This window comes from Tamandua tetradactyla, chromosome 25, assembly GCF_023851605.1.
Source record: "Tamandua tetradactyla isolate mTamTet1 chromosome 25, mTamTet1.pri, whole genome shotgun sequence".
Lineage (NCBI taxonomy): Eukaryota > Metazoa > Chordata > Mammalia > Pilosa > Myrmecophagidae > Tamandua > Tamandua tetradactyla.
In genome coordinates, this window is record NC_135351.1 from 11,142,444 (window position 1) to 11,156,126 (window position 13,683).

The 13,683-nt window shown below is 37.1% G+C and overlaps 1 protein-coding gene across 3 annotated transcripts in view; it reads left to right on the forward strand.

Moving 5' to 3' along the window:
• LOC143668935 (uncharacterized) overlaps positions 1-13,683 on the forward strand; it is a 272,166-nt gene that overhangs the window by 1,811 nt on the left and 256,672 nt on the right. The gene's annotated exons all lie outside the window — the stretch shown is intronic.

Here is a 13,683-nt window from a genome sequence, read left to right on the forward strand (position 1 = left end):
AATTGCAAGCAGAAGGTCCCTGCCCTCAGGGAGTTATCAGATACGCATAATAGGTAAATGCGTGTATAAACAACTACCAATACAAGAGGTGTCATAAGACACCATCGACTCAGGCCTGAACAATTACAGTGGCCTTCTGACAGGTCATTACACTCTTTTAAAAAATTTTTTACAGCCTAGTTCCATTCAGGAGCTAGAGTGATCCTGGCAAAGACACCTGAATACTTTGCTGGGATGACTCTTAGAAGTTGAAAACCTACAGAAAATAAGGTGGTGATGGCAGAACTGTCTTGGCAGAATTTTGAGGAAGGAATGAGAAGGCTCATGGAGAAGGTATTCTTGGAGTGAATTTGTTGCATGAGAATAAAGAACCTAATTCCTATGAACAGTGCCTTCCATGAGGCAGTAAGGAATCACTGGTGAGAAGCTTGGGGTCTTCTGTAAGCCTAGGTTAAAGTAGGAGATGCTTCCAAGAATCTATGCTCACTAACATCAATGGAGGTGGTAGGAATAATAATAGGATTCCAGAATAGCAGAAGCCCAGGGGCAGCATTTAACCCACAGAAGTAAGGTGGATATAACCACTGTAACCAGCAGCAAAGACAAAGTGGTAACCAGGGTGCTTTGACGCTTAGGCTTATATCAACATGTTCCTAAGGGTAAGACCAGAATAGTACTTGTCTTGAATAACCAGAAAAAATAAATAAGAAGAGCTAGTGAGCAACAGGCTGAGCATCAGCTGCCTCAATAATTAAAAATAACCTCACACCCAGATCCATCAGTTGAAGGGGATCAGGTCCCTTGAAATCCCTGCAATGCTGTTATAAGTATCTATAATAGATATTCCTCAGTGTATCTCCCAAGGGACTTGAAGCTATTTACCCAGTAACTTGTACACTGTGGAAAGGGAATTAGCAGCTTTTCAAGAGTTTTTTTTTTTGTTGTTTTCTTTTGACATAGAAACTAAGCTGACACTGCTACCAAAAGACCCAAAATGGAAGTCAGGTGATAAAAGGAGTTCTGGCCAAAGTTTGTCTCATAGGGTATCCAGTAGAACTCTGGGATCACCCTAGGGTTAATTCTCTGATCCCCACGGGCATAATCAATAGTGACATGCTTACTGATAGAGCTTGCTGTGGAGGAAGAGTTATTATTAATATGGTAGGAAGGGCCAAGGGAAAGCTCCTGAAATTGTCTCCCCTCCCGGGCCGGAGAAGTGTGCTGCATCCCAGCTTATACTACAGGCAAAGATTTAGAAACATATAGAGGTTGGTGACCTCCATCATATCTCTATCCAATTAATCTTTTTTTGGCCCCTGGGAAAAAAAATAGATAGATCATGGTGTATTTTGGTAAACTGCTGCAACTTAATCGAGTGGTAGCAGCTGCTGTGCCAGATGGGGTATTTTTTACTAAAATAGACCCATTTTATGGTAAAGAATGTGATAATGGGCTCATGACTGTGAGATCCACTCTTTCTACCATATGTTGCATCATGTGGAGGCAGCTAGCCTAATAGAACACTGGCATGATCTACTGAACATTGGTGTCTTAGTTTTCCAGGGCTGCTATAACTAGTTGGCTTAAACAACAGGAACTTATTGTCTCAGTTTTGGAGGCCAAAAGTCCAAAAGCAAGATATCAGCAAGACCATACTGTCTCTGAAGTCTGTAGCAGTCTGATGGTACTTGCCAGTACTTCGTAATTTGATCTCTGAGACATATGGCCACCTGTCTCCTTCTGTCTCCTCCTGACTATGTACAAATTTCCTCTGCTTACAAGAACTACAGTCATATTTGACAAAGGCCCATATGATTCAATTTGGCTTCACCTTAACTAATAACATCTTCAAAGATTCTATTTACAAAGTGTTTACATCCACAAGATCAGGGGTTAGGACTTGAGCATGTCTTTATGGTGGGCATGATTCAATCCCACCTGCTCTGAAACAATACCCTTCTATGGTTGGGATGCTATCTTCAGGATACTTATATGCACAGAACCAGTAGTTGATGTTTGGTTTGTGTCCCTAGTAGTTAGAGCACATAAATCTGCAGGCCAAGAAGTGGAAATACTCCTACCATGCCCTGTTCCTTCACTAAATTGGAGGTTCCTGACTCTATGGAAAAATGCTTCTACCAAGTATAATGCAGGAATTCTAACTACTTCCTGGTCAGTTGGGTACCTTATATTAGTGGACAAGCAGATGGAGAACAGACCAGGAAAAAGATTTGCTACAAAATAGGCACTGAGTAATAAGAATGTTGCTCTATATGACGGGCACAAAGAGGATATATGTCTGCAAACCTAGGGCATTAGCTGGTGTGTGTGTGTGTGTGTGTGTGTGTGTGTGTGTGTGTGTGTGTAATCTCTTGGTATTTCCATGTCCAGTGATAATGATTAATGATGCTTGGCAATAGCAGTAACCATGACCTCAAAGGGAAAACCAGCTTCGTGCTCAGACATTTCAGTCACCAGGCTAGGTAAGCAATCTAGACCAAGTGTGAGATAAATCTAGAATGGGTGGTGTAAAAGGAAGAAGATGCTAATCAATCACAGCCTCAGGACAAGCGTAGCAGCACTATCTCTAGCTGATTCTACTAACTCTTGTGTATTAAGTCTTTTGTAGAGATTGCATCCCATTAGCCTCACCTCTGTGACTGGGATGAAAAGTTCTGTGCAGCCTCCCAATCACTTCTTGCAAACCATGTCTTGCCTCAAGCTTTCATAGATGTCTTTACTTTCTGCTTCTGGACTTTGCTGATGCTACTGAGCCTTGCAGGAATTCGTTGTCCACCGAAAAATACACATGCATGCATGCACACATACATACACATGCAACTGATACTTGGGAAGTGGTGGTGGTGGGGAAGTTAATATCCTCAGATAATTATCCATCAATGGGAGATGGATAAGTGCTTTTGTCTTTCATGCCTCAGAAGGACAATTTTAGTGGTCATTCTCTATGCTTCTCAGAATGTCCTGGGGATAAAATCCCTGTGACCCAGCAGTGTTAAAACAACCTTCTACTGTCTTTTTATTCTCCCCTGCCTCACTGTTCCTGTTCCCTAACCTCACTGTCCTCAGATCACCTCCAAAATGTGCTACCTGTAATCAAGTCCTTGTTTTAGGCTCTGCGGAAGCCAAGGTAGGACTCCTGTGTTCATCTGCTTTTCTCCCTTCCCTCCTTCTCTCCTTCCCTTCCCTTTCCAGTTCCCTTTCTACCTTCTTCCTTCCTCTCTTTCTTTCAATACATAGTTATTCAGTACTTACAATAAATTGGGCACTATTATGTGTTGTAGATAAATCAGCTCTCATGGAACTAGAATTTTAATTAGAGAAGATGACAGTAGTTAAATGATTTGGAATATCATAAACCGATAAGTATTACAGAGACAACTAAAAAAAGGAAAATAGTTTCAGAGGTTTCTAGGGATGGGGTGGGGGTTGGTGAGCACTACAACTAGGAAGGTCCATTTGAGGAAGTTGAGGAACCAAGCCAAGCACATTCCTGGGAAAGAGGTTTCTGCATAGCCTATGCAAAGACCTTGAGGTGACAGCAGGTCTGGAATTGCAAAGAGGCCAGTATAGCCAGAGCAGAGTTAGGGTGACAATAGTAGGGGATGAGATCAGAGAAGTGACGGAGGTCACATCTTGTCCTTCAGGGCCTTTCTAGGCTTTTGAAGGACTTTAAATGAGATGAGAAGCCACTGGAGGATTCTTTAAAAAAGGAATAACATGATCTTAATCTTGTATTAAGAGTTTCATTCTGATTGCTGTAGGAGAGCAATGGTAAAAGCTGAAACACCTATTGAGAGACTCTTGAAAACATCCTGCCAAGAGATGACGTTGGCTCCCATCAGGGTGTAAGAGTACAAGTGAGTAGTGGTCAGACTCTGAATATCTTTTATAAGTATAGCCAATAGACTTAAAGACAGATTAGATATGACATATGAGAGAAAGAGAGGAAGAAAGTATGACTTTGAAGTTTTGGCTTGAGCTAATAGAAATTTTTGGCCTAGCAGATGTCGTTGCCAATAACTGAAATTGGGGAAACTGTGGTTTTCATGGAAATAAGTTTGGTTCAGATGAAATTTGAAATTCTATTAAGTGTTCAAGTGGAGGTGTCAGGAGGGCAATTGGATATATATATCTGAAATTCAGCTGGATTTTTGAAATCAGGAGTCATCAGCCAACATGGCATTGAAAGCTATGAGTGTAGATGAGATCCATATATAGAATGAGACCCAGGAGAGGAGAAACCAGAAAAGGAAACTGAGTAGAAGCAGCCATCTAGAGAGCATGAATCTAGGAATATGTGTTTTTTCAGAAATCAAGTGGAAAAAGTGTTTTAAGGAAGAGGGAATGATCAGATGTGTCAAGAAGTGTCAATTGGTGCCACCTAGCATTACTTCTATGAAGAATCATATTGCCTAATGTTAAAACAAGGCCCTGGAGTCAAATTAAATTCATATCTGTACATTACCACTTTCTCATAGAGTATCTTTGGGCAAATTGCATAAATCTTCTAAATCTCAGTCTCTCCATCTATAAAATGGGCATGTCAGTAGTACCTACCTCATAAGTTGTGTTGATTAAGTGAAAGAGGATTTAATAATATGAAATGGTTATCACAATGCCTACCACCTGATGAACACTCAGAAAAGTTAGCTATTATACACATAAAAATAATTACACAATATCCATCTGTATATTATTATCATCAGTGTTTTTGTTTCCTAAGTGCTAAAACAAATACCATACAATACAGGGTTAGCTTAACAGCAGGAATTTATTGCCTCACAGTTTCAGAGGTTAGAAGGCTGGATTCATCTCAGGGTTGGTACCTTCTGGCTGACCAGCAATCTTTGGGGTTCCTTGGTTTTTCCATCACATGGCAATGCACACAGTGGCATCTTCTCTTTTCTCTTCTGGGTTAAGTTGATTTCTAACAGCTTCTGACTGTTCACTGTGACTTCTCTTTCCATGTCCAGTTTTCTTTGTTTATAAGGACTTCAGTTATATTGAATTAAGACTCATGCTCATGAAGTTTGGGCAGACTTTAGATAATAGCATTCATTCAAAGGTTCTATTTACAATGGGTGTACACCTACAGGGATGGATTAAACTTAAAACATGTTTTTCTAGGGTTCATAACTCCAAGCTACTACAATCAGTTGCCCCTCTTCTATCTGTTATAAAGAATAGCTTATATAGCATTTTCAAACCAGGAGTTCATTGATAGATGTGTGGTTCCATATGCATCTTAGAGAAAGACTAGTTAATGCATTTTTTTGCTAAACATTAATTTAATAAGTATTTATTGAACACTTACTATCCATGCTACTAAGCATTGTAGACATGTTGAAGAACAAGACAGATGTGGATATTTGCCCTCACCAAGCTCCACCAAGTCTGGTGGTGGAGACAATTAATGACACAAGTAATTACAATGTGATTAGTGCTAATGATAAGGGAGTTATCTACATGATATGATGGGAACTATGGGCTATGTCAATGAGGCTATGGATATAGATTCAATTCCCCTGCAGCCTGGTTAACTTCCAAGGCCATAGGCTTTTCTCACTAAAGCCAGCTCTCTCTCAAATGCACAGAGTTTTACAGGGCCAAACCACTTTTAGACACTAGCCCCCATTCCCCTTTTCTTCCAGCATTACTATTTTGTGCAGTGCAAAGTTCTATATACAGAGGTAGCATATGAATTGCGGTAGAGAAATATTTTACTTATTTAGCAGCTGATTTTAGAATTTCTTTGGGAGCCAAAACAATTTTTCTTTCTGTAGGAAGTCCATAAGCCTCTTGGGAGATTGTTCCTAAACTGTGTTCAATGAGGGGTTGGTCCTATCAACATGAAGTTCCTTTCCTAAAGCAGCAATGTCCAATAGAAATATGTTTAAGCTACATATGCAACTTTGAGTTTTCTGCTAGCTATATTTAAAAAGTAAAAAGAAGCAAGTGACATTAATTTAAATAATATATTTTATTTAAATCAATATATTTTTATTTATTTATTTTTTCATGTAATTAATATAAAATTATTGAGATATTTTCCATTTTTCAATTCTAAGTCTTGGATAAAAGTGTGATTTCACACTCACAGCACATATCAATTCAGTGTAACCACATTTCAAGTAATAGTACATATGACTACTGGCTTCCATATTAAACAACACAGTCATAGAACAATTTAATTCTGATGATATATTTGAAAGGAAACAACTTAAAAAGTGCTAGAGAAAACTCAGGAGCTTGTAGAAAGGGGGGAGAAAAGAAGACCAGCAGGGTGGTATGGCTGAGAAGGAACTTTGGGGAGATCATAGGTATCTAATGGGGACTTTAAAGTTACTGTTTTAACTCACATAGGATGTGAGTTCTAATGCCACTCCTCCATCTCTTTATAAAGCTTCAGTAAATCTGCATTGCTTATATATGCCTCTGTGTAGGTGGATTATTTTAGGTGAACTTGAAGCAGTGTTAAATTCTGTAGCCAGGTTGGTGTGGGGTAAAAATAGAGACTGCTTCTAGGCATGTAGGAGCAACTGCATGGGAAAGCTGCTAAAACCTGTTTTACTCAAGGTAAGCATCTACCTCCCCTATCTCCTCTACTGCAAAGTAATTCTTGGGGGGGTTATGACTGCAATTTGTTATCCTAAAAACTTTTATCAGACCTGATTTAAAAAAACATTCTTTTCATCTCATGGGCCGAAGTTACTATTACTAAAAACCAGCTCCTTTTTGAAACTCTTCTTCCTTGGCTTCCATAATACTATACTTCCCAGGTCTCCTAGGACCCTTGTGTCTATCCCTTTTTCCTTGTCTTCCTTCTGTCATCTAAATATTCCATTTTTCAGTCTTGATCTCCCTGTTCTTGGTATATATTCCTTTTCAGAAAATAAGTCCAATTTAATGGCTATAAACTTATCACCTGCACTTGTACCTGCATAGCCAACCTCTACCTATGCTTTGGTCAAATTGCTTGCTAGACAGACCCAGAGTTATTTCCCTTATGGGGAGAAGAAGCTCAGATATTTATCTTCCAATTCTTGGATGAGTGTTTTACTTAAGGCTGTTAGCTCCCAGCCTTCCCTAAGCTAGCAAGCAAAGCCAAGAGAAAGCACTCTGGCAGAGACTCAGCAGGATACTGGCATTATTGTCCAGCCAGAGACAACCAGCAACACACCTGTAGTTGAGCAATGAGAGAGAACCCGCACTATGGGACACATGTGGGGTGTCTCAGTAAGAGAGTATTAAAAAGGACTTTTTATAGGATTTGTGCTTTTGTTGGGTCATTTGGGGGAGGGTCCAAGGAAGTAGAATTTGTTCTGGGACTGTCCACTATTGGGAAACAAAGATCACTCTATGAGTAGGCATCTTCATAATTCTTGTCTAGAAGGAGGACAGAACAAAAGGGAAGCTGAAGCTAGATTGCCAAAGAAGTAGCTGTCCCCAGTATTACCCAGAATAGGGGGATTTTTTATCATGTTGGGGGCTAGATTGTGTTTTTGCTTTTGTCTGTGTTTAGACATGATTACAGTGTGGCCTTGTTTTTATCCAGATCCCTCGTGGTTGTCTAATGCTGATGTTCTATGAAATTGTTTATGTTTGAGAGGAGAGCCTCCAGCCTAGCTGTGAATGCCAGGCCAGTTCCCAGCAACACAGAGGCCCAGTGTAGAGTGCCAGGCCAGCTTCTGGCTATTGGGGGATATGTTTACTTTCTGCAGTACTTTAGTCATGTACTATAATGGTGAGTGCTGAGAAAGTGAGATGCCAACAGCACCTGCTACATTCAACATCCCCCATCCTACAAATTGTTTCAAGATGAACATTGCTATTTCTATAATACTTCTTTCATCATAGTTTTGCCATGTATATTAGCTTTCTACTGCTGCATAACAAATTACCACAAACTCGGCAGCTTAAATTACCAAGCATTTATTAACTTGCAGTTTTGTAGGTCAGGAGTCCAGGTATTCCCTCAGAGAGAGAGAATATGTGTAACAAACTGCCCTGTGCTAACTGGAGATGGAGTGTAAGCAAGCACACTCAATTTGATTGTAGTTCATTTGTTGGAATGATTGCAGTTACATTCTTTGGGAATTTTGTCCTTCAGAATAGTTTTCCAGAGTAGTCTTCTTCTGCAATTTTGTCCTTCAGAATAGTCATTTGAGGGTCATGATTGAAACTGCCCTCAGAATCTAGAGAACATTCTTTTTAAAAAAAATTCCCTCTAAAATTAAGATAACTTAATTTTTTATGATTATAAAAATGATACTCACCTGTAAACAATTCAAACAGCAATAAAGTAAAAATAATCTGAAATAATGTCACAACCAGAGAGTAAGAGAGAGAATTGCTGTGTGAATACATGAATAATTTTGATATAAAGCTATATGCGCTCTTTTGTTTCTTCAACAGTAAGTTATGGACATATCTGACAGAAACTTAAGAAACTCTTAGAAAGCATTTTGTGTGACCTCAGTATTATTAAAATAAGCAGGGTAGGGTTATTGCTTGGTGCCCTTGGCAGCTGGACGTCCAAATAATAGATGCCATCAGCTGTATCACATCCTACTTTCATCTTGGAGATTAGTGTATGGAATAGAATTCATGGGGATTGAAACTCTTGAATATCAAAGGAAGAGAAAACATGAATCTTAACATCTTACCACAACTCAGTTTCGGGTTCTTTCAGAGGACATTGATTAACCATCTTGTCTGGGGACCCTCAGGTTGACCCTTGAAAGTGGTGTTATATGTATAGATTAGCACCAGGGAAGCTCCCGTGTGAATTTTGGCCATGAAGATTCTTTTACTCAGTTGTTATATTCATGCATTGTTTTTGTTTTTGAGAATAGATAGTGTATTGATCCTAATGAGTAAGGGTGTCTTCAAAGGAATATTGATACTAGGTTGGAAAAGGACAGTCTAGGTAAATGACCGAACTTTGTCAGTTGATAAATCTAGCTGAGCAGTGTGATTTTATATTAATGGATTTCACCTAAATACAATGCAGGAGAACTTTTCAAAACCAATTTATGATATTTCAAGGCAGGAAACATTGTACCTACAACTTTAGTGTTGTGGTCTCCTACTGGTTTCAAATAAATTCACACCTACCTTCCTGTCTTGGGAGCAAGGATGTAAGAGAGATTCCCCATGCTAACTAAAATTATTTCAGTTCTGTGAGAACTTCATTATCTTATTAAAGAAAAAAAAGGTAATCTGAGCATGTTTTACATTCTAAAAGATTTTGATAAAGGCTATTCATAGATGAATATATTATTCACTTGATTATAATTACTTAGATAAGAAATTTTTATTGTTCATATTTGCTTTCAAATGGCCTATCCTGTTTTTATCTGTGCAAAGATCAGCTGTGTGGCTTCCTGACATATCAGAATCTATTACATAAGTGAACTATTGCAAATTTCTGAACAGTATATGGTTTGATTTTGTAGGCATTGTATTATTTCAGTATGAATAAAGATGGGAAAGAATATGATGACCAGAGAGTTAAAATGTGTCTAATAGTTGCTATCTTTTAAAAGATAAGAAGGAATTGAAATGGTAACAATTGGGTAATCAGAAGTTATTCAAGTGTGCATTCTTTCCCAAAAGAAAACAAATGACTAAGGCAAAATGAACTTGATTGCATGTGATGTCTTTTACTCTTGTATATGCTTTTGAACAATCCATTTCATGAAGCTTCAATAGAAAAAAAATTAAAGCTATTACTATCTGCAAAAAAAAAAAAAAAAAAAGAAATCCAGGTATGTACTGCTGGGTTCTCTGCTTAAGGTGTTGGCTAGGACTGTGGCCCTGTCTGGAACTGGTGGTCTTCCTCCAAGCTCATTTAGGTTGTTGGTAGAATGCAATTCCTTGCAGTTATAGATGATGAGGTCCCTCTTTCCTTGAAGGCTGGAAGCAGGAACTACTCTCAGCACAGTTCTTGCCATGGGTCCCCCCTCCATCTTCTTGTGCTTTGAATCCCTGACTTCCTCTGTCTCTAACCTCTAGGCCCCGATTTAAAGGACTCTTATGATTAGGTCAGGCCCACTAGGATAATTTCCTTTTTGAGGGAGATTGCGTATTCAAAATCAATTGATTAGTAACCTTAATGATACCCACAAAATCCTTTTTGCTGTGTAATGTAACATAATCGTGGATAGATATCCCATGATATTCAAACGGGTTCTGCCCACACTTAAAAACAAGAGGCATTGGAAGTCATCTTAGAATTTTACCTCCCACATCATGACTTAAAAGCGTAAATGGATTCCTGGTACCAGTTGGGGAAAGTTCAATTTCCTTTTCCTTGTATTTAACAAACTCAAGAATCTTCTGATTTTTTGGAACTTACCTCTTCAGCTAGTCTGTTCAGCTTATTGTCTCCCTCTCATGTTTTCCCTTTGCTGCCTTTAACTCACATTGCTTCCTGGTTCTTAGGTTAGCTTAGAAGGCTTTCTAGGATCTGACGGACCCTGATTTCCTCCCAATCCTCATAGTCCTCACTTCTAGTCACCTGGTATGCGAAGTGTTCTTAACAGTCCAGGCTGTTTCTTTTTGCTTTTCTCTAGGTCTAAGAGAAAGGTTCTCAAACTTCAGTGACTACATCCTATTTAGAGTAGGGAAAAGAGCCATTAGCTTACTTACTATATCCATTCCAACATTAAAATTGACTGAAGAAATTAGTGATGAAAGTGAAACATCACTACACAAACACATTGCTGGAGGATTTGATTTAACTATGGATATGCATTATTAATATTTGAATTGCAATGCTTGCATTCACTCATTATTTGCAAGCTTTAACCCACATACACTGAGAAGAAAATATCCATATTTACATACACTAGGTTTAAAATAGACCCACAGCAATAAAATTGACAATGACAAAGATAAACTCAGTATAATTTATAATTATAAAGAATAAGAGCAATTAAAAATCAAAACCAATTTAAGAGTGATGGGATACTTTTTTTTTGTATGCTGTATTGTGGGGTCACATTTCATTATTTTTTCCAAGTGGGTATCCCGTTATTGCAGCACCATTTGTTGAATTTCTTGTTTGTTTGTTTGTTTTGCTTGTTTCGTTGTGTTTTGGGAAGTGCATTGACCAGGATTTGAACCCGGGTCTCCCGCATGACAGGTAAGAATTCTACCACTGAACTATCCTTGCATCCCTCATGATTTACTTTTTAACAGCTTTATTGGGGCATGATTGACATAAACTGCACACATTTAAAGTATAAAATTTGATAAGTTTATATATGTATACATATATATATATATATATCCATAAAACCATCACCACAATCAAGATAATGAATATATATGACACCCCAAAAGTATCTTCTTGCCCCTATTTAGTTCCTCTCTCCCACCTCTCCTACCTCTACTACATCTGCGGGCAACCACTGATTTGCTTTCTGTCACTAAAGATTAGTTTGAATTTTCTAGAACTTTGAAGAAATGAACTCATATATATATATATATACTTTTTTCTGTCTGCCTTTTCTTCATTCACCAAAATTATTTTACCATTCATCCATGTTGCTGTGTTTATCAATAGTTCTTTCCTTTTTATTGCCGAGTAATAATCCCTTGAATGGATATACTACGATTGTTTCACTTGTGCATGGACATTTGGGAGGACATGTTTCCAGGTTTGGGTTGTTAAATCTAGAGGTGCTATGAACATTAATATATACATCTTGGCATAGACATATTTTTTCATTTCTCTTGGGGAAATGCATAGCAGTAGAATGGCTGAGTCATAGAATAAGCATATATTTAACTTCTTAAGTAACTGCTAAAAGGTTTCCCAAAGTGGTTGTACCATTGTACTTTCCCACCAACAGTGGCTGAGAGTTCTGGTTACTCCCCATCCTCGCCAACACTTTGTATGGTCAGTCTTTTAAGTTTTAGTCATTTAAAAATAGGTATATAGTGGTATTACCCTGTGGCTTTAATTTTTGGAAAATCTGTTGGTTGGATGTTGAATTTTAGGATAACAGATTTTTAAATTTCAGTACTTTCAAGATGTTGCTCTGGTGTCTTCTAGCTTGCCTTGTTTCCAATGAGAAATATACTTCTTCGGACACTTGAAATATGTAAAGTATTGTTGTGGAGTTTTGTTATTGTTTTTGGTCGTATATATTCTGAAAGCAGATTGTGCCATTCAACAGTTGGAGGTTTAGTATTTCAAAGCAAGTTAAACTTTAGTTCCTGAGAATGTTTGTTTTATGTTTTCAAGTAAATTCAATAGAAATAGTTCTTAAGAGATAAAAAAAAAAATAAAGGACCTAATTTTTAATATAGTAAGTGAGGCAGGTCAGAACATTGAACAACTTCAAGGACCATGTTGGTGTCTTAGGAAGCGATATTACAGCAGAGATTAGATGGCTGCTCTACATTTTTGAAATAAAACTGCTACTATTTAACAAAAACTAGCATTAGGCAAATGAATCATATCTATTCAAAGAGGAGAAGTATTAGAAAGAAATTACTGTCAACAAATTTCAGTTAAGATGCTTTTAGGGAAATGGCAAGTTCAATTCATTTACGTAATTGAATAAAGTCAAAATTTATATGTAGTATCAAAAGCTTTAATTTGACTATAAAATGCATTATGTTATTTTAAACCTTTTTCGATGATACATTTAATAAATAAGATGAAAGATCTTGCTGATCTGTAGTTTCATACCAATTTTTAATTATAACTGTCATAAAAAAGCAATTTGGTATATTTAATACTTATAAGTAGGTACAAACTCAAATCACCATGTGAAATTCATTCTGAAGCTTTGCAAAGAAATTATTTATATAGTATATAGATACATTAAATCATAATATATTATGTATACAAATAATATCCCTATATTTATTTGATATAAAATCTACTTTCAAAATACATTGTAGTTTTGCTTTTTAAGAAGACAAAGAATTAAAGAACTAGGAGATAATTTAATCTGCTTAATTCTGCTTATAGGTAATATTGGACTAGTTCATGATAGAAAAATAGGTATTTATCTATTTCTGTTTTCTCTGTTGTCTAGAAAATTTTTTTCTACTGTTGAATAAAAGGAAAGGCTGGAGAGTTATATGGTGTGGCTATTGCTTTAAATCTTTTAAGATATGTGGATATAAGGTTTAAGGAAATGATCACTTATTTCAGCTTACAAGCTAAAGCCCTTAAACTGGAGCTATAATGATAAATTGATGTCACTAAAAAATATGAGTTCACTTTTTTTGAGATGAATAATTTGTAAATAATTACTAGTGACTGAGTACCTCTAGTTTCCTTTATTGTATCAAAAGTATTATGATGCATTTCCATTTATGTACGTGTCTAAGATATTCGTATGTATTCTAGTTATCCTTATACAGGAGAAAGAGAAATGTACCAGGATGAAGTTTAATGTGATGATGAACTTTTTCTAAGTTCTTGAATTAGCCTTAAATCTGAGCCTTTGCCTTTTCTTACAAGAAATTTGTTACTCAGCTGTGTTTACCATGTATTGTTTCTTTTTAAAATTGTGTCTATTATATTTTCAGTTGCTATCCTGATTACACCATATTAACAAAATTCAGTCTCTTTCTACTGGAATATTTATTCTATTATTGTTCTTTTTGAAGGCATAATAAAGTCTATAGCAGGAC